Below are 26834 nucleotides of genomic sequence, written 5' to 3' on the forward strand. Positions count from 1 at the left end.
AATCGTACTGATCGTTTGTTGAAAGAATTTTTATTCCACTTTGTCTATGCGCGTATTCTGACGTGCCATCAAAAACATATCGTTTATTTTCGTGCAGAAAAACACGATTAAGTTATTTATTCAAAAATTATAGTGTTTTCCATTTGAGAATCGTGAACTCATTTCGCAAGCACACTATCGATTGCGATAAAAGATGCACACATCACATAAGAAAATTACTGTGATACATTTGATTTTATTGAGATATCTCGGACATCTTTTCTGACATTCCATAAAACATTTTTCAAGAAGCGCGCTTGTAAAGCAAAAAGATTTAATAATTGTTCGGAGACATTTTTTTAATTAATAGCTCGGATTATCGATTTACTGATTTGTCGGACGGATGTTGCGGACGATATCAAAGTCAAAATCACGCTTCAAAATGTAAAATGAATTAAATTAACGCAAGTGTTGCCAAGAATGTTGCAGGGGAGGAAGTATACTTTATGGAATAGCGTCAAATCACCTGGGCAACAGTCCATTACCGCAACCATGTCGATAAATCGATAGGAGAGAGGAGTGAGACGATGGTTTTATCGATACCTACGGCTTCCGATTTCTGTTCACCACGAGACGCCCCCCCCCCCCTTCCCCCGCTTAATCCACGTTCTTCCATCAACCGGACCAATGACCATGACCTCGAATCCATTTCAATCCCCCGACGAGCAAGCAAATAAATTATTTTCGACCTTTTCTCTTTCATCCTAACTTCGTGGCGCGCCATTCCAAGCAGCCAAACAAAAGAAAGAAGTATTTTTGCCAATTATTAATCAAAGAGAAACTACTCTTGCGATGAGCAAATGTATATATATCAGGTGGCTTTAATCCGGTAATTCGGCCAGGTATCGCAAACAATAAGATCTTTTTTTAACGCGATAAACTCTCGACTTTTTGCTTCTAAAAATATTTTGAAAAAGTATATTTTCGAAATAATAATAACGTTTTACAAAGTTAGTTGAATAAAAAAAATTCAATATCACCGTCTACAAATAATACCGCTTCGTTTGAAGTAACGAAATAATAAAGAATAAAAAAAGTATCCCACACATGCATGAATATAATCTTTGACGTTACTTTATGTATCAAAGCAGAGTAACGACTCGTCCAAAACAGCCGAACGAAAAAGCTCCTGAAACATCTCCGCTCCGGAGAAATAATTTCAAAGTATACGCATCTCTAATCCGGGACGTAAGAGGCTTATGTTAAGCCGAAGGGCATCGCTCTGCCGAGAGCGACAGATTTAATTAGCCGGGGCGACGTTACTTGAAAAATTGCAAGGTCGACGAATCGTCAGAAGAACGGGAAAATGTGTCTGCCGAGGAGCGCGCCATCCCCGGCAAAGCGCGCAAAGGCTGCCAAGACACAGGCGTGCTAAGGGAAGGCCTTCATTATAACTAGCTCTAATGAGGGCGGCGAAAACGCCGCGCTATGTAGCAACTGAGATCTAACTATGAGAGGGGAAAGTGTGGCGCGAGGTATCTGTGAGGCGGATCCAAGGATGTAGTGCGCGACCCCTGTTTATAGTAGGGATAGATATCCCTGATACGCGAGCACATCACGTAGCAGCGACGTTGCACTCGGAGGCAACTATCATCCTGTCCAATCAAAGCGGTGTCACGTCGTTTATGCTTCCGGATGACAAGGATAAATTTAACAGGCGAGCAGCAATATGCCCGGCGAAGAAAGAAGTGGAAAAACTGAGACTAGAAGGAAAATAATAGATACCTCGAAGGAACCATTGTTCATCTTGAATGGGAGACAGTACGTAATTGTTAAGCGATTGTTAAGCGACTTAAATAATTCTTACTTGCTTAACTTCGAACGGAGATACACATTTCGGGAATAATAGATGTTATAGTATTGATTGTCACAAATGTGGAAATAATTCCTGACCTCAAAAAAAGAGATCAAGAAATCTATTCGAGTACGAAAAGAGCAGGTAATGATAGTTCTTGAATGCCCTGCATGTGACGGTCTCCTCCGTAGCTTGATGAGGCAGACGATGACGTCGCATATAGCAGCTAAGCCCTAAGTGCCTTGGAGAAGATGGTGTTTGCATCTCTCTATAGGCCATCTATCTTCAAGGTGGATTGACATACATAAGCATAGCTACATGCATATGTAATAGATATATAATTATAGATACGCATAATGTATTATGGAATTCTATACGTAACGCGAGCAATTATCAATCAAAATAGTTTTCATCGATTTGAGTAATTTATTTCTCATTATGCTGAATTATATACTTATACAGTTGTACTTATATTCATCGACTTATACATAATAATAAATTCAATAACTGTGTTCAAAGGATTTAAGATCATATAATAAATTAGTATTGATATCTTATTAATTTTGAGAAAGTAATCATCTGTCTTAAAACATTTCATCATATTTAAAGGAAATAAATACCAATTTGTATAGTCGAAAAAAGTAATTAGATAGCACAAGATTATCTGCATTTAATTTTTATCACGAAAAGATTTATTTGAAAGCTGAGAACGTCATCCTCCACTTGCGACTAACTTCTCTTCGAGGAATCTCGTCAATATTTTCAACCGATAGCCAAGTCATTTGGCTATTCAGTTTCAAGTCATAAGAGAAAGTGCTCGCAGATGCTGGTCATATTTCTCATGTGCGCGAAATGTGCAACCGGCTTAATGAGGCGGCTGGAATAGCCACGGGTCGCCCAGAGAGGAGCCTTAGAGGCCGCGTCAGCGTCTAAGTGCTACGAGGGGTTGGCCAAGAAGGTGAGATACAGAGATAAACAGCGCCGCTTGTTTCGACGACGACGAGACACCAGTGAGCGACCAGGGGGTCGAAGATGGTAAGGTAGGGTCGTGCTTAAGAGAACTCGAGCTGCCGAGCAAATGCTCCGCCATCGTTCTCATTTCAAGCCTGTACAAAGCTCTCAAATGAGTCGCTATTAATATTACGCGGAGATTCATAGCTCCGGAGAAATACGAATGTTACGTGGACATTTATTTCTTCCTCTAATCCTTTGTATTTTTACGTCTAGATGTATAACAGTATTCAATTGTTTATCATTTTTAAATTATGGGTGATTAAAAAATTTGTTTAGCGGCCTGCACGGCGAAACACTGCAGAATAAAAATTTGCAGTGTTGATTGAGAGCACAGTTGTGTGGAAAAATGCAGAAAATTTTTGCTAAAACAATCTCACACTTTAGTAACCTAATCTGCTGTGGATAATTTTATCGTGGCAAAAGCGTGAAAAAATTTAACCCGCGGTGGAGAAAATTCTGGATATCCGAAATTTCCAATGCAACGCTACAGATCGAATAAAAGAGGGATTTAATCGATCACAGGCTTCGCTGTAATATATGAGTTCCGATGTAACAATATTCCCCCCCTCAGATGGAAGAAAGGCACGCGTGGTATATACCGGAAAATAAATAGCCGCGTCTCTCCGCGATAGAGAGCACCTCGCGATCGATGAAGAGTGCAAGGTGCATCGACACCACATCGATGCACCCTAGTAATCAGTCAGTGGGCTTTTACCGGTCTTTGCTACTCGCCGGTGATCGATAGGCTAGACTAGGCGGAAGCAGATACAACAATCGCTCGAAAATAACGGTTTGCTCGCGGATTACGTCGTATATACACGCACACACGCGCGTGCGCGCGTACACACATATGTATGGAAGGAAATAAGCGTAGCTCGCGGTGAATCGACAAGAAACTTTGCGCGCCTCAACGATATACACCAAGTGCATATTTAAAAAAGCGCCATTTGCACAAACGCCGTCGATTATTTTTAACATTATCGACTTATTTTTTTACCGAGATAATGCTAATAATAGTTAGAAAGATGATATTTGATCCTCTAGAAGAAAATATTTTTAGCAAATAAAAATGCGAATCAACGTCACGGTGAGTTTAACATTTCTCGTGTGTCTTAAATTGACATAGTTCGAAAATTGTTACAGGTCGTTCAACTAACTGCAATTTATATTTCTAGTGTATTTATTGCACTTCCAGATGTAGTATATTTATTGAAATAGAAGATAATGTTTGACAAATTTCAATAATAAAGTAAATAACAGCAAATGATCAACTTACATATCCAGTTATTTTCACATTTCTCAGTACTTTGCAATAGCTATAAATGTCTTCTTCAAAATTTTAACTGACACTTTTAATTTGTTATTTAATACACATGTCACATGTCAACAACATCGTTCAAAAATAAATGGTGCAAAACTATTTGTTATACACACAAAACTAATTTTTTCTATAATATCAGATCAGTATTGACGATTTATTTTGCAACATGTCACAATTAGGTCACAAATAAAAATAATTTTAAATTAATTTAGAGTTCCTCAGTTTGGTGCTTTTTATTTATAGCTGAATTTCACAGCTCGAAATGTTGCAATCATGGGATATCGTTCAGGCGGAATTAAGTCCTTTCCTCTTTCACCGATGCTTTTCTTGTTTCTTCATTGAAATACATGTGCGATCTCTGAATACTTTGAACAAAGTATCCGAAAAGGCTGTCAGTCGGAGCACTGTCGAATGTCGACAAGCGACAAGCGAAACGGATCTTAGAATTCTGCAGCTTTCAGCACCTGGGGACTTTCCCGTGGGAGGACATTTCCGGTGCATCAGCGCATACAGTGGTAGTTTGTCGTCATCATCCACGCGAGAATTGTCGTTTGGATGAAATGCAGAAAACCAAGGCGCGCGACAAAGAATGCAACCGTGAGAGCAAAATACATTGAGAATAGATAAGAATCGTCACACGGATATCTTTTTGTTTGTAGAATAAATCGTAGCTGGAAAGAATAGAAAGTGGAAGAGTAAGACAGTATGTGTTCGATGCAGATGAAGAGACGCGAACAATGATGCAAAGAAGAATAGAGAGAACCGTAAAAGCGTAGTATTCAAAGAGCAAAAAAAATAAATTCATTATTCTGAGACAAACATTTATAAAGCAGACGTATAAAGAAATAACTGCAATGTAGAACGTTAAACGAGGTGGATTGGAATTCGTCAAAAAGTCCAGTTATCAATTGTACAAAAAACTATACTTTGTGATATTTTGAAATAAATGTCTGCTAATATAATAAATATTGATAAATGAAAAAAGTATATAACTAAGTATATAACTGCTCGAGATATAATGCAAATTGAAAAAAAAGAGATTGAAATAGAGAAAGAAATCGGTTTATTTTACCAAGTCTCGAAGAAAGAAACGAAGACGAGTCTTCCGATAGATTTCCCTTTTAGCAACTTTTGTCTCTTAGTCTTGGAAGCGGTCGCAGCTTCGAGCTGCTATCGTTCTGACGACGCGACTCTACATACAAGACATCTCCATTTAGATGCCACCCCCTTGTACTACCCCCCTCCCCCCCCCCGTCTCACCCGCCAGCCGCTCTCGCCGCGAGTTCGTCCACCCCGCTCGCTCCGCGCGCCCTTCGCGAAGCATGCAGCCAGCAAACGTTTTTCACTCTCCTTTTTATTCCATTCCCCCTCCCCCGTCGCCGCTTCGCTTCGTCATCCGACCCACCCTCGCTTTTTTTTCCTCCTTTTAGCGAGACGCCGTCACGACGAATGTCACATCTGCCGTTTCATATCGTGTACAGCTCAAGTATTCAAGCGATAAAAAGTTCATCACGCTGTTTTATAATATTTGCAAAGAAAAGTTCCTAAGTGCGATTTCAGACACGATGGACAAAGCGATGCATTCGATCCACGTGGAAAGATCTTAATCATATATCAAAATTATTAATGACTTGACAGAAAAAAATTGCCACTTTTCTCATTGCAGCTTCTAATGACACTAAAAATTGTCCATTAAGAAAATACAGGCGACGAACACGCCGTACAATTAGTACAGTCGTCGTAAGAATTATTAGCGCGTTTTGCAACGGTGTCGCGTCGCAGTGCGCTGTGTGACTCGAGAAACTATCGGGAAAAAGTGGCAACTACAAGCGGGGCGTTACTTCGTAGTTATGAATTTCTTTTCAATAAGAGTGGAAGAATTGACGTCGCGCGTCTTCCGGCCGCGGAAGAAAACGAGGTCGCGCGACGTCGTTTCCCGCGACGACGACGACGACGATTGACGACGTAAAGCGCCGTGGATTACCCCTCCCCCCCCCCCCAACTACCACGCGACGACGCTTCTCCGATAATGACAGAGTTATCTCATACCTGTGCCTGGTTTTCGGAGTAATACCGCTCCGTGATATCGTAGCATGACAACGGCTCGGATGCGGATTACGGATCCGAAGTTTGCACGCCGAATGCAGAACAGTGAATTGTTGTGCCGAATATTCAACTCTGCGAGGAATAGCGATACATATCCGCGAAGAACCGCGTCTCGAATACGCACGACGGCGAATTCGAGCTCTCCTCCCGAAAATAAAATAGAGACGCTATCAAAGCTGGAACCAGATATTCGCGTGTAACATCGCATCAGGGAGAGAGAGAGAGAGAGAGAGAGAGAGATAATGCGCACGCGATATTTTGCGTCATTTGTCGATGTTGACAATAATATTTAACAATAAACGGAGGATAATGTAATTAAGACGTTAACAATAGCATAGATGTGAATTATAGCAAAAATTGTTGTTCCATATGGAGTCACAATGATCACGAGGGACATTGTTATTAACGATGGTGTCCCAATTTTATTAATGGCGACCATCAATGTTAATTACACGTGACTTTATGAAAATATGTGTGTATGCGTTGTTTACATTTTGTCCAATATATTCTAGTAGCATCATTAAATCAACAAAAATATATACTCGCACATTGGAAAATATAGCATTCAAAAATGAGCAGCCTAAAACTCTTACACACTTTTATTTCCCTTTTTCATCGCTTTAAAATTTTGCCTCATTTAATTATACTACACACTTGATTTAAATTGCAATATTTACAGATTATTTCATGTATTGTCAGAAGCGAGAGAGAGCGAGCGAGCGAAAGAGAGAGAGAGAGAGAGAGACGCGGGCGGAACATTCGCCGATTGTTTCTATCGAAATCCGCGCTCCGCGCGGCAGTTATATCGAGTTGCGTTCTCACACGACAGAACTAACGGTATGTGACTACAGTTCGTAAAAGAGTTCGATATCCTCGGGCATAGCATATCGATTTCCGTGGGATAGGTCACGGTATAACGGTATAACGGTACACGGTTGAAATCGCGACCAGAGACAGCGAGCTGAAAAACGTCAATGTACGGGGATGAAAGTTGGTTTGCGAGGGTGGATATAGCCGAAGTAAAAAGTGAAAAACGGAGAGAGGAAAAGGTGGGGGATGGGGGGGGGGAAGTGTGCACGCGTCAGTGGATAGTCACGATCGATCTTGGGCGGAGAAGTGTACTTGTTACGTTCACGTAAGAAAATGCGATAAATAGACAGCGGAACAGAGCAGTTGAAATGCTATGTCCGACGGTAAATCGGTAAGTCGGTTATTCGCACTCCGCAAACACATTTTACGTTGCGGCGTATCTTTATGCGAAAAGTTGGGCAATGTAAAAAACACAAAGTACAGTTTTAGAATTGCAAACAGAAACTGTGTGCCAATTCATACATACATCACTCGACGCCAAGCTGAACTATTTGCTGAACTATTTCCAACAATATGGAACATGTAAACACACACACGCACACACGCGCGCGACGCGAATAAATAATCAATATCAGATTAATTATTGAAATGATAATCGTTCGATGTTGGTAGTAAGTCGTAAAAAGACTTCCTGTCCAGTAATACCATTATTTATAGTGTTGTCTAATACTAATAATACTATTATTCGGATATTACTAGACACTGTCAACGGACTATACTGTTACCAGGATTAGTTGGCGCTCTGATTTCAGCAATATAGAAGCAGACGAGCGATGTAGCAATATAGTGGCGAGATGAGCGACAAGGCAACATCCTATTAACACAAGCGAATAACTTGGGTTGATTAACATTCGTGTAGGTATGAAGCGCCTTCAAGTCTGGATTTAACAATATCACTTGTAGCACAATGACGTGTAAAATTATATAAAATTTCAACTTACGATTAATTATTCTTACAATACGTAATTTGCATACTAAAAAAGGATAAAAAAATATTAAAAATTTTTCTAAATTTTACTACGTATAATTTTCATGTCCATTTGTAATTAATTGTCCGCAAAATTAATTACTATTTATTTATCACATTACATTTAATAAAAATAAAAATGTGAATTAAATTTGGTTGAAAATATCTTTAGCTTAAAGTTAAATAATTCAAAATCGCAATAAACCAAAGATTTGTATAAAACTTTCACGGTAGTAGTTATCGCTCATTATAATCAGACACAATTAAATATAAATAAAAAATTTTATTTTTTAAAAAAAATTTTCATGAAAAAATGCTATTTTACCAGCCAAACGTAGCAAAAATAAATAAAAAACTTTGATTTAACGCGTTCATTTAATGTGCGCTTGAAGGAGATTTTATCTATCTACAGACTTGCGTGCGGATTATCAAAAAATAAAAAAAGAGAATTATTAATTAAATGCACTATATCGTCTACATTATTCTATGCATTCTAGAAATGTGCTTCATTTGTCTGCAATGTTTACAATATTTAAAGCAGGATAGTTTTATAAAAAGATATATTCAAATTGTTAAATAAAAATTATTTTCTTTTATAACTTTTCTTTTATAATAATTTAGTTTTCCCATGGTGCAGAATATTTTCCAGATTAGCACAGAGAACTTTTTAATTTTGACCAATTTTTATTCAATCTGTCCTTTAAAAATCATTTGGTCCTCAATTTCCTGCAGAGGACTGAACATTTTAGGGCAAGCTTTAAGCACTTTTACCGCGGACTATTCGTTCCATGGACGCTCAAAAGCTCCCAACAGCGAGGCGAAAGCTGGATCGAAATAAATGGCAGAGTCCGCAATAAAACCAAGTAAAATCGCTGGTGCATACTGGTGCCTTTTTTCACCAGAAGATACGCGAGAGGTTCGTAAATTTTTACTTCTCGCGCTTTCCGATTAAAATTGATTTTTCCAGCAAGGAAAACGGTAGAGAATGGTATCGTGTGCAAAATTTTTAAAGAATAAACCGTTAATAATAAAACGCCTCATCTTTGTTCATAAATTTTATCATTTACATATATGTAAATAGAATTATTAAACATATGATTATTTAAATAATACATCTAAAACGCTTAGATAATAAATACTCTTTTTAATTGTAAGTATATATAATAATTGATACTGCTTTTTTTTCATATTTTTGTGTAAAACGAGAATGCTTAATTTTCCACAAATTTCTCTCATTTCAGAAGAAAATGGAACAAATAGGAAACAAGTAAAAATTTAATTATTTTAAAATATGAGGTATTTTGTTTCAGCAAAGCGATGCAAAAATGCCTCGAGCCAAACGAAGCCAAAACGAAGTATCTAGTTTCATATTATTCATTCTCTGAATAGAGAATTGTCTGTCGTCATTAATTCTCTGGTTCGTTATTCAACCAATTCCATCACAATAATACGATAATTTTATGTATTGCAGGGAGCATTATTTAATTTTGTAATCATATGTTTAAGTTTTTGCACATTTCTAATAATTAAAGATATAACTACGTGTATATGATATTTGGATGTAATACGTACGCTCCAAATTGCCAAAACTTTTTGCAATTTTATACAACAATGCATCTCTCTGGGTCGTCCGTGACTTCTAAATTACATTTAACCAAGATTAATTCTTGAATAGATGTTACATCTCTAATGGAAAATACATTATGTTTGCTCTCTTGAGCGAATTTATAGATGATTTAACATATTAAAATCTCTACTCACTGCAATCATAACCTATTTCAGTCCATCGATCGCTAAACGATCGAGCAAACATCGTTGATCGCGAATATCCGCGCTAAATAATAGCATTCCAACAATCGCCCGTTACTTTAGTCGGCACTCCCGGCAAAATTCTGTAATAATTATGCATTCTTTACGTAATGATTGTGGATAAAAAACGCGATTAGAATCGTTACTTCGTGAAACATTCGCGTTCTGCATTGTTTCTGAAGCTCACAGCGGCCGGTAGGGTAGCATGTGTCCTACCGACTGTTAAGCGTATTGCTCTATTGACTGCTAGAGTGAGTGACATCCTTTCCGCTCACTCTTTTCGCGCCCAACGGAACGCAAAGTAAGCACGTAAATTATTTAATCGCATATTTTATCCGTAATAATCGCGTAATAAATATGCACAAAATCGTGAACTTTTGTCGGGAGTGTCGATTCAAGTGACGGGCGATTGTTGAAAGGTATGTATTCATCGCGAATATTCGCAATTAACTACGTTTCATCGATTGTCTGGTCGTCCGTGAATCGAAGCAGGTTAGGATGTCAGTGAGTACAGATTTTAATGCACAATTTTAGTCGTGCAAAATGATCGCTACAATTGCTCAGAAAGATTAAAATGTAATGTACTTTTTTAGGTGTAACTTGTAGAAAACTCAGGACGTCGGATTTATATCGAGTAGTTGATCGTGCATACATACACACACAACACCCACGTACATGATGGCCTTTATTTTTAGGCAAGACTATCATTGTTTGTTTTGTTCATTATGAGTGTACATTGTAGAATCAATCGTTGAATTTCTATCGTTTTATACTATAATTATATGTATGGATGTGTCGCGGCACAAAGTACGTTTGACTTCGTATTCGTTTCGCGTACCGTAGCGTGTCAAATTCGTGATGTAAATTTCGCATAAAGTATACGGGTTAATTTTCTTTCGATAGTCGGTTTCGAAACAGAACAATTATCAAACATTTATTTATTCGAAACCGACTCGTAGCGTTGGAGTTGTTTTCGTCGTTACGCTTGATATGCGCGCACATTCTCTTTCTCTCTCTCGCGCAGGCGCGTTTGTGTATCAACGTAAACATTGTTGCCCTCACTTCTCGCATTCCTTTAAGTCGGAATCGGCGCGACCTTGTGTTTCCTATTGTACCGTTATTATTCGTACGGTGGCACTTATACGAGATAGATGCGTATCGGCGCGTTATCATCTTCGATAATACCCTTACTATTTCTCACAGTTTTCCATATCATGCTTTTCCGTCTTAATCTATCGCGGAGAGTGTCGAACACGTAATATTTGAGTTACATCTTTGTCTTAAAATGATAAAGTACGCGTCGTTTAAAATATCGGGACGATTTTCATATACGCGACGCGAACGCGAGTGAGTGAGCCTTGGACTGCGAGGACTGAGAGGAGGAGGAAGCTCGGGGGGAGCATCGGGCGCCGGCGGAGCAACGCTTAGGTAATTATTCATTTATTTGTTATTTGTTATTCGCACAAAATATTGCATATAAAATATATAATGTAGCGCATATAAAATATTTAAAATACTTTAAATATTTAGCAAAATATTTATAATAGTAAATTAATATTCACTATTTTTAGAAATTTTTTTTATATATTATTATTATTTCAACTAATTAAGCCAGTATATTATTATTTCAACTAACTAAACCTTTTGCTTTATTCAAAAAAATATATTTTTGAAAATTTAATTCTTTGTTTGGACGTGTGCATAAATAAACGAATATAAAGTTCAATATGCGCGGTAATTATTTTATAAATATTAATTATTTCGAACACTAATCTGGATTTACTTTTTTATTTTATAGATCAACTTTGCAGATCAAAACACCGTCAAAGAACGACAACTCCGCTGCTGCGCATCGTACCGGTGAGTAATTTATTTTACTTTAATATTATTGAGATAATATATATATATATTATCTTAATAATTATTATATATTATTACGCGCGCCTGTATTATAATAACAAATATTTTAGAACAACGTATTTTACGATCGTGTTGTAGCTAAAAAAGAAATAATGGTTACACAATAAAATTCGTTGGATGCGTTTTCAAGAGCAAGGTAGAAAATCATGTTTCAGCGTTTCAAACATGAACTGCAAAACATCCCACAGGATGTACGCGAATAACGGCATATACTATCCATGCTGTGCGTCGCGCACGCATATATACACACAAATGGCAGAAATCAACTAGAAATTGATCTCTAATTAAACAGCTGTACCGTCAAACGGCATTTGAAATGATAAATAATAAATATCCATTTATTATCGCTAGTTTAAATAATGTAATTTATCTTTTTTCTACACTTAATCGTGACAATCACATCGACCGGGCTGCATTACGAACCGCGTTCCAAATTAACGATAAATTAAACTTGCTAAATTCTCTGATATGCGCCAACTTTACAGAAATAAATGTAATCTCGTATATATTGGTTAAAATTAATCTGGATTATGGATTAATGGGAAACATTACAAGACTCACCTAGCTTTATTTAATACAAAAATTATATACAAACTTTTTATTTTTTATAATATATATATACTTTTATATTAAATTTATATCTGATATCAGAAATTAAAACTATATTTCACTAAAAATAATATAGGTTTTGATTCGTCAAAAGGTTTATAACCGAAATGACAATTTTATTCTGAGAAACGTGTGATTTTTCAAAGTTAGACGCGGAAGGGAATTAAAATAAAACTTACTAGATACGCGGTACCTTGACTTCTCATTACACCGAGCCGTCAATGTGTTGGTCGAAAGACGATCTACGGGAACTCAATTTCACTCTGATGGACAGACACGCGTCTGGTGAAGTTGAAGACTTAATAAACGTTTCTCCTTGACAATAGCCGCCTCGGGGTGTAAGAAAATGCCGCGAATAAGCGACGGAGCAAATAAGACGGATATACGTGGCATACGTATTGCGTTAGTGCATGATCTCTTCAAAAGACATTATTGATTAAAAGTTATAAACAGAAAGCGAAATTCCGGTAAGAATAGCAAGCATTTGGAAGCCACGTTAGGAATATCTCTCTTTATATTGAAAAAGAATGAGAACGAAACGGAAGAGAAGAGAAAGTAAGAGTAGAGTGAGATTACAAATAGTACTATTCTGTTCTCGAGCAATTAAACGAAATTTTCGGAATTGTTATAAATAAGAAAAGTGTGTATGATAATAAAGATAAATTTAAAACTTTCTAGACTGTATTTTATAGAGCAAGTGTGATAAAGATATAAAATATATGAAAGAAATATACAAAAGATTGGAAATAAAAAGAACCTTCATTTTTTACAGTCAAAAACTGAAAAAAAGTTCGTATATCTGCCGAAACGCTCCGCAGGGGCAATCTTCATGAATTTTGATGCGGGAAAGATTTCCGGAAATTCGTCGAGCAAACCGAGAATCTCGGCTAAAATCAAGCGAGAATTTACATAAAAGGACGATTTACGCGGGCGTATATATGCAGGCGAAGACCAATGTAAAAGACGTCAAACTTTTGCTACGCGAAACCTTTGCGGCTACTTGCGATCCGCGCGTCATCGCGAATCAACGTGTATTACGTGCCGCAATAATTTATCCTCGCTCTCTTGTTCACGCCACAATTTAAAACCCGATTCGCAAGACAGCGACAGACATGATGGACGGGCACGTGTTCTCCGAAACTGAAAACTTAATAAAGGTTTACCTATAATGGCGGACAAAAGGCTGAAGGCAAGGCACAAGTTGAGAGCTGTTGTAACAGAGAGAGAGTGATAGGTTATACTTTGTGCCACAAAATAACTCGGAACGATATTAAATATTAGATGCCAATTAATTAACAAAAATATGAGAACAAAATATTAAATACTCTATTCTCTCCCGTGCTTTAAAAAAAAAATGTATAAAATTGTAGCTAAGCTACTTCGGAATAACGTTAACGTATGCGACTTTTTGAAATTGTGGAATAAGGTAGAAATATCGATCTGTGCCAGAACTGTGTTTTACGATTGCGTGAATGTAAAAAAGGCAGCATAAAGATGGATGATAAAATGGTACGTTATTCTCGCGAAGGAAGGCGCGCAAGGCGATACGCGTCGCGTGTGTAACTGATCGAATTAGCGAAGGCGGGTATTCCATAGCTCACAATGTATTGCGGATTGAATACCGCCTATTAAACCTATGCATACATGAATCACTGGCGAAATAAGACTGAAGGTCTTTATTGCTTTCGATGCACATCGTATTGGACGTATAAAGTATAATTTTCGTAGCAAACGATAAATTATATTTACTTATTTTAAACAAAATATATACTTTTAGTAATAAAACTTTTAGGGAAGTAAATTACTTTCTTAATGTAATTAAGCTTGAAAATTTTAGTACATAAAAAATTAACGTTTCTTTAAATACCGCCATATCGAAGAATCAATATTATCGCACATAAACTTTTTCGACTTATTGCAAACATTTCGATGAATTCATCGACACAATGTATGCGTTTGTAGATCAAAAGATTATACTTTTGGTTTTCTGCCTTGACCGTTAAAAAAAAAACACATCCATAGCATGTGAGCCTTTTACTAATTAAAGTCTAAACGTCATGAAAGCTGGTCAATACAGATTATAATCATATCGCACTGAAAAAAAAAAGAATTTGTGTCACGAAACGCAAACAGTTGAACGGGATGATAATAAAGTCGATTACAATTTATCTAATAGCTACATTCCGAATCTCCTTCAAATAAATAGGCGTGTAAAATTCTGATTTACTAATATAGATTTCCTTAAATCTTCTTCGATTGTAAAAAATTTTAATTTCTCAAAATATACATTTAAGCACCAAACACTATAATATTCATTTTCTATTATTTAGCGATCAAAAAATTGCAGGGTAAAATTGGCATTAATTAAAACATCAATCAGTGATGCATGAATAGCACGGCAATGAACTATACTTGTATCGCGCGCGATATATTCCGTGGCACGATAAGTCCGCATACCGTTTCTATAATTAATATCGTATGACTCGATCTACCCGAGCATGCACTCGATATAATGCAAATTTCGTACCATTTCCACTCTATAATAACTCATTTCACGTCGCGTAATAGACGTTTTTAAAAAATTAGTGTCGTCCGCTCTCGAGATATCTCACGCAGATATATTCGATGAAATATCAGCTGAAGGCACAACAGAGAGAGTATTGCCACGCCTACTGCATCTCGTTGCAATTTATCGTTACACCGCGCTGCTTCTGATTGCACTTTATATTATTGCATTTCGCAACACATTTCACAACCGCAGACTAGCGTTTTAACGACGAACAACGACGGAAGCAACTTTTGCACTGTCTTTTATCGAAAAATGATTACATAGTAACAATATCATATTGATGTATGTAGATTATAGAATAGAAGATATAGAAGATTATAGAATTGTGTGACACTTTCAACTAAGCAGATTAACACAAGAAATGATATGCTTCTGTAAGAGATTAAATTAAATTAAATTAAATTAAATCCTAATTAAATATAAATCCTTGTCTCTTCTTACTACTAATTTTGAATATTAAATTAAATATTAGAATATTATTAATATTAAATAATATTCCAATTTGTAACAAATTTTTGACTTTTCTTTTGCTTCTCTTAAAATTAATGTCAAAATATTAAAAAACATTAATAAGTTATTTTCCAAGTGTGGAAAAAAATTATTTTAAAAAATTCTCTTAAAATGTACACAAATTAACAAACCAATACATATTTCTACTTGACAGTTTTAATACAATTCAATGCATGATAAAATAATCAAATTGCGTTTTAAAAAAATTTAGGAGAAAACAGGGTTTTATTAAACCATTAAGAGAAATTCTTTTGATACCAAGATACAAAAATATGTACTGGCAAAACGGGGATTCTGCCGTGATTGTTCGCGGGAAGGAGATCCTGCATCCTGTATCCTATGGGTCTCTGGTCCTTCGTCTCTCGCCATTACTCTCACGCCTGCTATTCGCGCTCAGTGATGTAGAAGCGCTTCACGAAGAACCCCGTACGGGACTACGAAATTGCTTTACCGCCCTCACGCGAGGTCTTTAATTTGGTTTACTATTGGCCCCAGCTCTCTCTCTTTCGCTCGCGAGACGAACTTTACGTCACTTTTTTTCACTAGAGATCTGTCATCGATCGAGACACGCGAAATTCGCATCCCTGCCGCAAGCTGTGATAGTTTTTATCTCAATTAACTACAAATTATTTGAGGAAACTCGCAGATTTGCGCAGATCAGCTTAATTCAAGCATATATCTGAATTTAGGTTAGGATCCCAAATAGCTCAAATCCATTTGAAAACCTTAAAAATAGAGAAAAATAAATTCAAGTGTTTTCCCAACTATTTAGCGCGAGCAGAATCGGACAAGCCGCGTGTCTTACTTGCTATCATGTTGTCCTTTCATGGTTGAAGATTCATCATCGAAAGAGTGTCTTTGTCTGGCGGAAGTCTGAGTAGCTTGCGCTGGCGAGTTTCGTCCAGCGGAATTACTGGCGATGAAAAGAGGAGAAAGAAATTCGTCGACTTGTCCATGGCTATTTCGCGAACGACGAAAAGTCGCTGCCACGATTTTACACGAGGTAATCTCTCCTTCCTTTCCCCACCTCTGCGTCTTTCATTCCTATGCCTTCATCTCCTCTTTCTCTGCCATGTTCTGAGAAAAGGCAAAGATTGGCTCTACCGTGAGTCAGAAATCTGCAGCAGCAGTGGTCTTGATCGGTCTTCCTCTTCTGGTTCCACTGTTGGCCGTTCGACAGAATATAAAAGGGTTCCTCGAGAGACCGGCTCGGTCGTTCCGTTGACAATACACTTCACGGCAGATACTACATATTTTCAAACCCAACAAAGAGCGACATGGCCAATGGAAGGTTGGCAATCTCGTCAAATATTTACACACGCATAAAATTTGTCTGCCATCAATACGAAATCTCCGAAAGATTATGTTCTCATCGTTATAAAAATGTGTCCTAGCATTAGAACTGCGTCACTACTGTATTGAAAATGTTTTTGTCCAAAATGTTACCGAGCCGGAAAAATCGCTGTTTCGAAATGTCGGAGATTAAAGTGAGATGAGCGCGCAAAAGCGAGAAAAATATCGCAATCCCTAATGTTGACAAAAGTCCAAACTGTGACCGCATCCAAAATGAATGAAATGTTCAAAATGTTCCCATTTCATAATATTATCTTTTCATGTTATTCTCCGGATTTTGAGTATTTTTTCACTGGATCCTCTTCATATTGTTTAAATATTTCTAGAGAATAATTTTTCCGGACGCTGTCAACGCGTCGCTCTCCTAATTTTGCAATCCTTTTTTACGTTACTTTAACGTGCCGGCAATTCACGCGTCACCGTTCACCATCATCGATGCGGCAGTTTTGAAATCACGCTACAGTCGTAATAAACTGTCGGCGTGCGGCTCGTTTCATTCGCTGAAAATTACCGTCTGGCCGCCCTACCGAAGTTAGCGCGCTCGCGGAAATGCTGAACGCGGAAAAAATTCGAAATTGCGTGCAACGAAAAACCACTCATTTGAGTGGTTCAGCGCCAGAATTGCCTAACCAACAAAATTTTATAATCACTGATTCCTGTACAGTGCGGCTGCAAACGATCATTTGGACTTCAATATCTCATTTCAGAGAAATTGTTGGTTAGGCAACTCCGAACCACTCATTTATTTCATACGAACATGGCGATGCGAGACTTATGGAAACTGTGATTTAATTACAACTGATGACATTTTATTGCGAACGCTAGAAAAATAATGCTTCATCTTCATTTCTCTATTGGAATATGTTATTAATAATTAATAATAAGAATATAAATATTATAAAAACTAATAAAAGACGTAAATTAATGACAAACAACGCAAGACATTTTGATAGAGTAAATTGAGTTTTCAAAATAAAATTAGATTACATTACCAGAATTATATTAACAAAATTGAAAAAAATTTGGAAATGTATAACGTAGGCGAGCAAAATACTGTTATCTTGCCTTGCTTATCCGCATTATCTATCCTTGTAGCAGAGATGGGTGTATTAGTGAAACAGAATGTCGATGTTATTACCCTTTAATGCTGGGTTGGATACGTCAACGACAGAACTAAGCATGACTACATCCCGTGATCGAGATAATGAATGTAAAAGCAGTTTCCGCATGCGTAATTGCGAGATAATCAAACAATGCAATTACGGAAAGTATCTTCGTTGGAGCATTTGTAAATTATGTGGCCACGATAAATCAAAAAGAATTTCGTTACGGAATAGATTCTATAAAATAAAAAATATACAAGATATATAAAAATATACAATGGCTGTACAATGAAGGCTCGACATTTTTATACAATCATGCAAAAGCGCTACTCTGCCAAATTTTTTTACACATTTCTTCTCCTTAAACAAGGCATTAGAATTTTCAATTATTTAAGATATGATTTATCGATAATTTACTTCTTTTAATACATAAAGAATAATAGATATTTTAAATATTGATAATTGTTGCGTCTTAATTATTCAAAATTTATTAAATATACACAAATAATTGCAAATGTCGTATACAAGATGAAATAGTTATTTTCACGCTTAACTTTATCATATGTATAGATTTTGAAACTAAAAAAATTTTTTTTTAAATCTTAGAAATAAAGTGTTAAATTCAAACAAATTCGCAAATGTGATTTAAAAATTTTAGATAAAATAAAGCGATATATAAATATTAAATTGTAGAACTCCGAAAAATAAAATACTGCGTGTTTGAACAGCCACAAATGATACAAACGTTTTCTGATTCGATATCTGAACAAGTCCTGTTAAAATCACTCCGTGAAAGATTAAAATTATTGATAAAAGTGAGACGAGAGCAACTGACAACGAAAAGCAAGACAAAAGGCGCAATGCAAATCGTAATAAAAGATGAACGGGATAAGCGCGAAGGGATTCTTTTCGTGTCGGTTATTTCTTACATCATTCGTGCCGCATTCTGTATGGGTTGCATTCACACTGGGGGATTAGCTAGGCTAGGCTGAGCAGAGACAATAAATGGAACGTACTATTCACCAGACACGCGCGTCTATTTGATCAGGCGGAGCAAACACAACATTTTCCCACGTAGGAATACGTACTCCTCGAATCCCGATAAACTCTGCTATATTTGCAGACGCGCATTATAATTAATTTGATTAACATATAGATCAATTTACGTGAGATATCCAATGCTTGAACGATGATGCATCCTAAATATTCACTTTAATTAATCCCGAAAAAAAAATATCCACGAAAGAAAAAACGGATAAGTGAGCATGCGACTTGTAATAAAACGCCCTGAATGCTTTGCAGCGCGAAAGAAAAGATCGTTCCGATCGAAGAAAGTTAATTCTTCTCCCGAGCGAGCTTAACGAGCAAAACAAAGATATGAATGATATGATAATAATGTATTTGTCAGGAGTAAAAATGTTTCAAAACGCAAGAAACAAAAAAATACATTAGCTTGTAATTATATGTATAATAAGAATATTATTTTTTAGTCACTATTATCCTCTTATTCCATCTTTTACACATTTACTTTTAAAAAATCATCGACGTGCAATGCAAAAATTGCTACTCTAGAAGAGCATTACCTCGCTGGCTCGTAATCACACCCAAAGCGCCTCTAAATCGACTGCATGTTCATGCTCACGTACAGACTACGCTGCTGTGTATCAAGGAAGCCAGACATTAATCAGAACGATCAGAGCGGTGTGGCCTTATCTAAGACAATTTGTATTTCTTACGAGCCGTTATCCATGCACTTTCTCATAAAAGAACGGATAGTCGCGACTAAATTACATCCTATTCTCTTTTTCCTTAATACAATACCTCATCCGTCTTCGAGATTTTCGTTCTATCCTCTTTTCTATCGCTTTCCATCGAAAGCGGCAATTAGTTACAAGTATCGTGCCCAATTATGAGTGAAACAAAATTTAATCCCTCGAAATCTTTCATTTCCGCGGAAATGCGGAGAACAAGATTAGAATAAATTAGTAGAAGAATTCGTCTTTGACATAAAAATCGAAAATTATACAATAAATTATTATGAGCAATGTTTAGCGTTTATTGATTGCGCGTGAAAGTGTGCAAGTGTTCGTTACTTCGCTCGCAATTAATAAACTTTTCGCAAGGGATCCTTTACGAACTGCCGGCCTTGCTTCTTATCTCGCCGGCGATAAAATAAACGAACGCCTGAATACTTGAAAAAGAATGGCCGTCGGAATTCTTGAATAAAATTACTCGTCTTACAAGGTAGTTACAAAACGCGCAAAGAGAAAGTAGTCCTAATTAAATTCTGCGAGGATTACTCGGGTTTATGATCGGGCGTGATTGCCGAGGATCTTCGCTGTGACTCCAGGAACTAAATTAAACACACTTCTTTGAGAAAGATTGCGTTCGTCTTACCAAGCCGCTGCTAAATTAATAGTGAACTACTAATAACAAAATGCTTATCCTGCAGCATTGTCGATAAAGAAAGAATTTTTGAGATGTGCAGAACTTTGCTGAATGATGAGCAGTAAAACAGTAAAACTATGCCAATCGGATAGAACAAACTCGTTGAATTTTCAATTTCAATGATATAATTATCAAGAAATTCGTAAATAAAAATTTTTCTTTACAATAAAGATATTAAGTGATTTTGCAAAATTATGACAAAAATGTGCAACAACGTGTGTCTTTCAATAATTCGCTCCATAAAAAGATCATTTACAAGTGTAATTAATCCATATGAATCCGATAAAGAAATAAAAAACAGCTTACTTCAGAGCTATTTCTTATTATTAGTTACGAGAGTTACGTGGTCAGAGAACCACGGGCGGACCAATTAGACCACTGAATAATTGTCCGAAGTTACGAATTGCCGTTAACAAGTAATGTCGGAGTACGAATGCGGTTCCGGTTTCTTGGCCCGAATAATTTTGCCGGACCACACCGAGAACTTTGCCGTAGTAAACAGAACCTGAAGAACCCTCTTTTTTGCCTTGTCTTCTTAGCAGTTTAGAAAAATAAATGTACCATAAAATGAAGTAAGAGCATGTAATTTTTACACTAAAGCAGAAAAAAGTTACAGAATCATATATTTAAGAAGATAGTCTGCGCGATAGTAGTCAAAAATGCAACACAGAAACTATATTAATTAAAAATAAATAATAAAAGAATACTGTTTAACAGCAAAAGGGCGCAAAAGATAAAGCGACGTTAATACAATATTGAAGAAATAGTTAATTAAATATGCCTTTTAATCAATCAAAGATGCTTAATTATCGCAAAACAAAGATGTAACATCATAGATTAAAATATCATCCATGAAAAGAAGAATGCACAAAGAGATAAAGAACTATTATATAAAAGCATATATTTTATAACGACATTTAATATGCCGAGATTAATAAAATCCATCTCTTTTTAATAGCACAACATATTATGCAGATAGATTGTTCAATAAACGTAAAATAATTTAAAAACGCGTATGCATGAACGTTGTATACAAGGTGATTCAAAAACTACCTGATGTCTTCGAAATGTCATATTTTTTATTTTTAAAACAATTTTTCCTTTAACAAAATTTTGTCCAAAGCTTAGTTTTTGAATTATAATGAAGTTAGTGTTATAGAAATTGAGTTATAATAAGTTAGATTGAAAATAACTACACGAGTTTTCGGTACAATGAGTAGGCAGGGACGTGCAACGCATCGTAAGACTTAACGTAACACTTGACAGTCTCATAATGTATCGCGCGTTCCTGTCTGTTCGCTGTACTGGACTCGTGAATAGTATTTTCCATTATAACTCAGAAACTAACCTTCGAACAAAATTTCGCTAAAGGAACAATCGTCTGGGAAATCGCTCAAGAATATGACATTTTAAGGGCATCAGGCTGTTTTGAATCATCCTGTATACAATCGAGTGCATCGATAAAATATGATGCGTCTATATTCACAAAGATATGTCGAAACAGTTAATTGCTTCCTGTTTGTTCTTTGCAAGCATAAGCAACTGAATTATACAAATAACTGTGTGAACTAAAATGTATCCTTAAAGTAAAACTCCTTAAAATAAAGTAAAAAAAAGTATTGCAGGGAAACTCGACCGTAAAATGTATCGGATATCATTAATGCACCAGATTATATCTCAAAAAATAAGCGGAACAAAAGTAAGGATACTTTCTATCGTACCTGTAATTTGAGCGTAAAATAGTTTTTTGCCACTTACGATATTGATTTCATAGTAAATATACATGTAGATATAAATTTCCCAAACTTATTAAAATTATGCAAAAAAATGTCATTGTGTGCTTTTACTTAATTCGCAGAGATTTCAAAATTTATAACAAACATCTGTTACAGCTATTCTAAAATTTTACATAATATCTCTATTACACTTATTATACATAAAACTAAAATCTAATATTTATATTATACAATATATAAACCCAATATTCTTCTTAAAACCAAGGTGGAGAATTCAAATTATTCAAAAAATCCGTCGATAGTTAATTAATGCTGAGAATATTTTTAAAATACGATATAGATTTTCATTCCGTTAGAATAACGTGAAATGTTTTATCATCTCTCATCAATCTTTATCTTATACAATTTTTGAAGCCACTTTTATACGAGAAAAAAGTACAAAAAGTTTTTTTAAAGGGTCTGATTCCTTAAATATTCCTTTACTTTTCAACTTCTGCCCGTAATAAGAAGCTTTGACCAGCATTATTGTTAATAATGACTCAGGAGCGAAGGAGGGTTAAAGGATGGCGCGATCGAGATAATGATTTGCCGAGTAATCCCCGATGAGTCTCATTACAGTTTGCCTCAGAGTTTCCGCGGCCAATCGGGACTTTATCTCTTAGGCGTCATCGTTACAACAACGTGGCGTGCCAATCGATCCGGCCGATATCGCGCGAACTTAAGCTGCAACGTGGGAAGCTTCCGGGTAAACTTTCCTGCGATTAAGACCGGTAATGTACGAAATTGCGGCGAGATAGCTGCTGCGGCCCCCCACCTCGTCAAGCCTTTCGCCGGGATTTCGACGCGGAGCCCACGTTTATCATCGATCGCGTTACTTCCACATCGACACTAAGTGACGTCGCGCCGAATTAGCATCGGTGTTTCGCTCTTTGTCAAATTACGCGTTAAATTTGCAATTTTCGACATCCCGCTGAAACGTGCAATATTTTTCAGCCGTTGTCGTTAAAGCCGAATGCAGAAGATGACGTGCGTAACGCGAAATGCAATAAACGCTGGCAATGAGTAACAGGTACGAATACATTTCCAAAATGAAATAAAAGGTTTAATTGCGGCTTATGTTAAATCGTCGCAAACACAAAGAAAAAAAGGTAACATATATTTTGGTACAAATTTCTCCCGCTGCAAAAATACCTTGGAAACTGATACATCAATCAACTGCATTATTGCGAAAACTAATTGCTACCATGTTTTATTATTTAACGAAACAGAGCACAATATCTACATGAGTTATATATTCAGGAGGCAAATAAAACTGAAATGAAAAATTGGAAGCAAATCACGCCGCGTTCGCCGGGTTTGCGATAAATCATGCCGTGTTATTGAAATTCCCCCTATTCTAGCACATTTGGCAATTAATGGCGACATATGTTGGAATAAACTTTGAGAGGCAGCGACTCTCGGTATTCTCATCATTTCGTCGATATTTTCGGGACGTTCAACAAATCATCACCTGCGATATCATCGGCAGCGCGATCTTTCATTGCAATCATCCGAACAAGTCTGATCGCACTGATAACTCGATGTAAGAAGCCGTAAAGTGAAAAAATCTTGATTGTATCGTCTCGAGTTCCAGCTCCGATTAGTTAAGATCGACCCTGACCTCTGTTTTTTTTTTTTTTTTATAGGCCATGTGCGTTACGGCACGAAAGGTTCGTCAGTTCATCACCACTGACCGTAAAATCCTGATCACGTCTATTACCCGTTCGTGACCCGCAGTCAAATGTCACTCCGTCAGTCAATTGTGTGTGTCGATATGAAAAACAAGTGAAAGAGGTAAAAACGAGGGATGTCACCAGGAGCGTATCAACAAAGCGTCGAATCGAATTCGCGGTGCCCGGCTAATAAAATTGACCGGTCGCCAATTTTACACGCTCTTTAACGAACAAACGAACAAAAACATTCCGCGCGACTCATAAATTCGATACGGTACTCGGTGCCCCTAAATCCCGGCGATTTGTATTCCATTTTTCGAGCGGTAGCGACAGTATTATTTGTGTCATGGTATTATTGGTGGGGTCGCGTTCCGAGAGAACGCGCAATCAAATGAAACGCTATTTATTACACATTCGCGAAAAATATAGAAAGCAGGTGTCATGATAACTGTGGGCGGGATATCGCTTCGTTTTTTACATAAATTTTCCGCTTCCCGCTTGACGAGAAAAAGATGTACGTAACATTACGATGAATTAATATAAATTCGAAGCGACTAATTTGGTCAAATTTATTCAAATATCGAAGTATGATGGATAAAATGAAATTTATCGTATATTTAGAAAAAGGATGTGAGAAGAAAGCAGGCTTCTTTTCGACAAAAATACGATTAAAGACGCAATGAGCTAATCGTAATTCATAATCGTTCGATAAAGGAAGTTTCGTATGTGCGTTGCGAAATCCGATTCTTCCGCGTCATATTTCGCGAATTTGGCGGAAAACATAATTGGAAGGAGGACAATCCCAAGCACGTGTCCTTGTTCTCCGCCGAGGAGGTGCTGGAGGACTATTACGGTAGGTCGATAATCCAATTTCGCATGAAAAGAAACGATCGCGGAAGCCGTAAACGTACGTCGCCGGAAATTCGTACGCCAAAAAGAACGAAAGGGGATTTTCCACCCGCCACTTCCCGCGCCCCTTTTCGTCCTTACGAATTGTCTCGCCCCGGAGTATCTTTCACGTAAAACCCAACGAAGGAAATTTTTTACGACCCACGTGCACAACGGAAACAAGGCGCACGACTCTGAAAACACGAGCGACTTTTCTCTTCATCGCTCAAAAATGAAACTCCTATCTTCCCTCTCTCGTGTGGACTGATGTGGAATGACCGTCGGGGAAAAACTTTCGTTTCCCTCCTCCGTCATCGTGATGAAAGCGGAGAAAAATGGCGCGGCGTAAAATTGCAATCTAGCTACCGTAACTTTAAGGGAAATATTTACCTGATGACACTCGCTCCTCGTTTCGACTCTCGCCGATCCTTAATTAACAAGCTTCGATCCGCGCACAGTCCCGTTCTTAAAATGTTTCACTCGAGATTGGATTCCGATCGGGCACCTCCTTGCAACGTGCAGCAAGAATTCACTCCGCGCGCCGTTATTAAAAGTACAATGTCTCGCCGACACTTGCCGAATCTCATCACGTCGCGCGGACCGGCGGACTAATGTCCGCTTCTACCACTGGCCATTGCACTGGTCGCGTCACCGACACCGCGAGCTTGCTGGGGAATGCATTTTTCCAACCAGTGAAATAATGCAGGTCGCTGGAAAACGATGGCTATCGCGGCAACTATCGATCCTACGCTCGTAAAGCTCACGAGACTCTCACGGCGCTATATTATATTTCTCACGACGGAGATGATATGTTGCTCGCTTGTAAAAAGCGATTCGCTGATATGTTGCGGATATGCTACCGTCACACGCAGTGTCACCGACCGAAAGAGTTTCACCAATTTCATGTATCCTCCTAAATTTCTACCAGTCCATTGTCTCTCAAGTCACTCACGCATTGCCCAATAATTTATCACACATGCAGACTGGCGGGGATTTCACCAATACGTGACGAATTCTGGCAAATATCTTTTTCAGTTATGGTTTCACGAACGACTAATCGCACACAGCGTCTTGGGCCTCCGCGCCAGAACATTGCTAATTTTATGCGTGATGGGACTTGGCGGATGCCGATGAGCAACGTATTTCTACTCTCTGTATTATGAATATTTTTGAACAGAGTTCGAGTGAAGAATTCACTATCCGAGAGTCAGCTAAGCTCTAAGTTGCGATGCACGATTTCTTGCGATATTTTACTCCCGGAACAGTCGGGTGCACACACAGTGCCATCCAGAAAAGGACAGATTGCAATAATTTGGCGACTGGTAAATCTTGATATCGATGCACGGTGCCCAGTACTTTTTCACTAAAGTAAATAATTTTACAAAACCTCGCGGAATCATTTACATTGGCATCGATATTCGGCAGACTGCGTTCATCGGGCTGCTTGTTTACCAATAAATCGAAACGTCGCGCACTGCACATTCACTTCCTCGAATGCCACTTCGAGCACTATTCACCCAGCAAGCTTCCGAATCAAGTCATCCGATCGCGAGGATTCGGACACTCACATCACGTGCGGGAGATCCTTATTTCTCAAAGAGTATTCGCCCCTCTGTCAGATCCACCTCAGGACGGACCACCTCGCTTCACCTTTCGAGATGATTTCCGACTCGCGAAACCGCGACCGCACGACGATGGAAATCGCGACGGATAACGGAAAAAAAGCGGCGAATCAAGGCGACATCCTCGACGCGTTGGGTCGCGTACGCGTCGCGATCGCGAGTGAACCGGAATACGCGAAGGGCGGACGACGAGAAAGGGAGAAAGAGAGAGAGAGAAAGAGAGAGAAAAAGGAGCACCAGCGGACGCGAAGGCTCGGCACGCGAGTTCGCCGGCCGACTGAAGCACAGTTCGACTGTCAGTCGACCCCACACCCGAAACTCGACTTGTCTTCGTCGAACGAGTCCGCCGTCTCCGTCGGCTCCCCCTTGGGGACAGGGGATGGTTCGGGGGGGCGCAGAGGGTGGAAACGGCGGGAGCGGCGCGCCTGCGCCAGGTGAATCGG

General features: G+C 37.8%; 2 protein-coding genes across 9 annotated transcripts in view; one reads left to right on the forward strand and one right to left on the reverse strand.

Annotated features, from left to right (window-relative positions):
- Positions 1-26756, reverse strand: part of LOC105676680 (agrin-like) — a 332792-nt gene extending 306036 nt beyond the window's left edge. For 3 of the 6 annotated variants that reach the window (XR_010889146.1, XM_067351409.1, XM_067351405.1), the window contains exon 1: positions 25160-26755. The gene's annotated coding sequence lies outside the window, so the exon portion shown is untranslated. Of the gene's footprint in view, positions 1-9684; positions 9752-9873; positions 10109-25159 lie in introns of those variants that run through there. The other 3 variants (XM_067351411.1, XM_067351410.1, XM_067351407.1) reach the window with 2 other exon arrangements.
- The window catches only part of LOC105676684 (A disintegrin and metalloproteinase with thrombospondin motifs adt-2-like), a 102863-nt gene continuing 86308 nt past the window's right edge, over positions 10280-26834 (forward strand). For 2 of the 3 annotated variants that reach the window (XM_012374747.2, XM_012374746.2), the window contains exons 1-3: positions 10283-10425; positions 10515-11349; positions 11720-11781. The gene's annotated coding sequence lies outside the window, so the exon portion shown is untranslated. Of the gene's footprint in view, positions 10426-10514; positions 11350-11719; positions 11782-26834 lie in introns of all 3 variants that reach the window. The other variant, XM_012374748.2, reaches the window with a different exon arrangement.

This window comes from Linepithema humile, chromosome 3, assembly GCF_040581485.1.
Source record: "Linepithema humile isolate Giens D197 chromosome 3, Lhum_UNIL_v1.0, whole genome shotgun sequence".
Taxonomy (NCBI): domain Eukaryota; kingdom Metazoa; phylum Arthropoda; class Insecta; order Hymenoptera; family Formicidae; genus Linepithema; species Linepithema humile.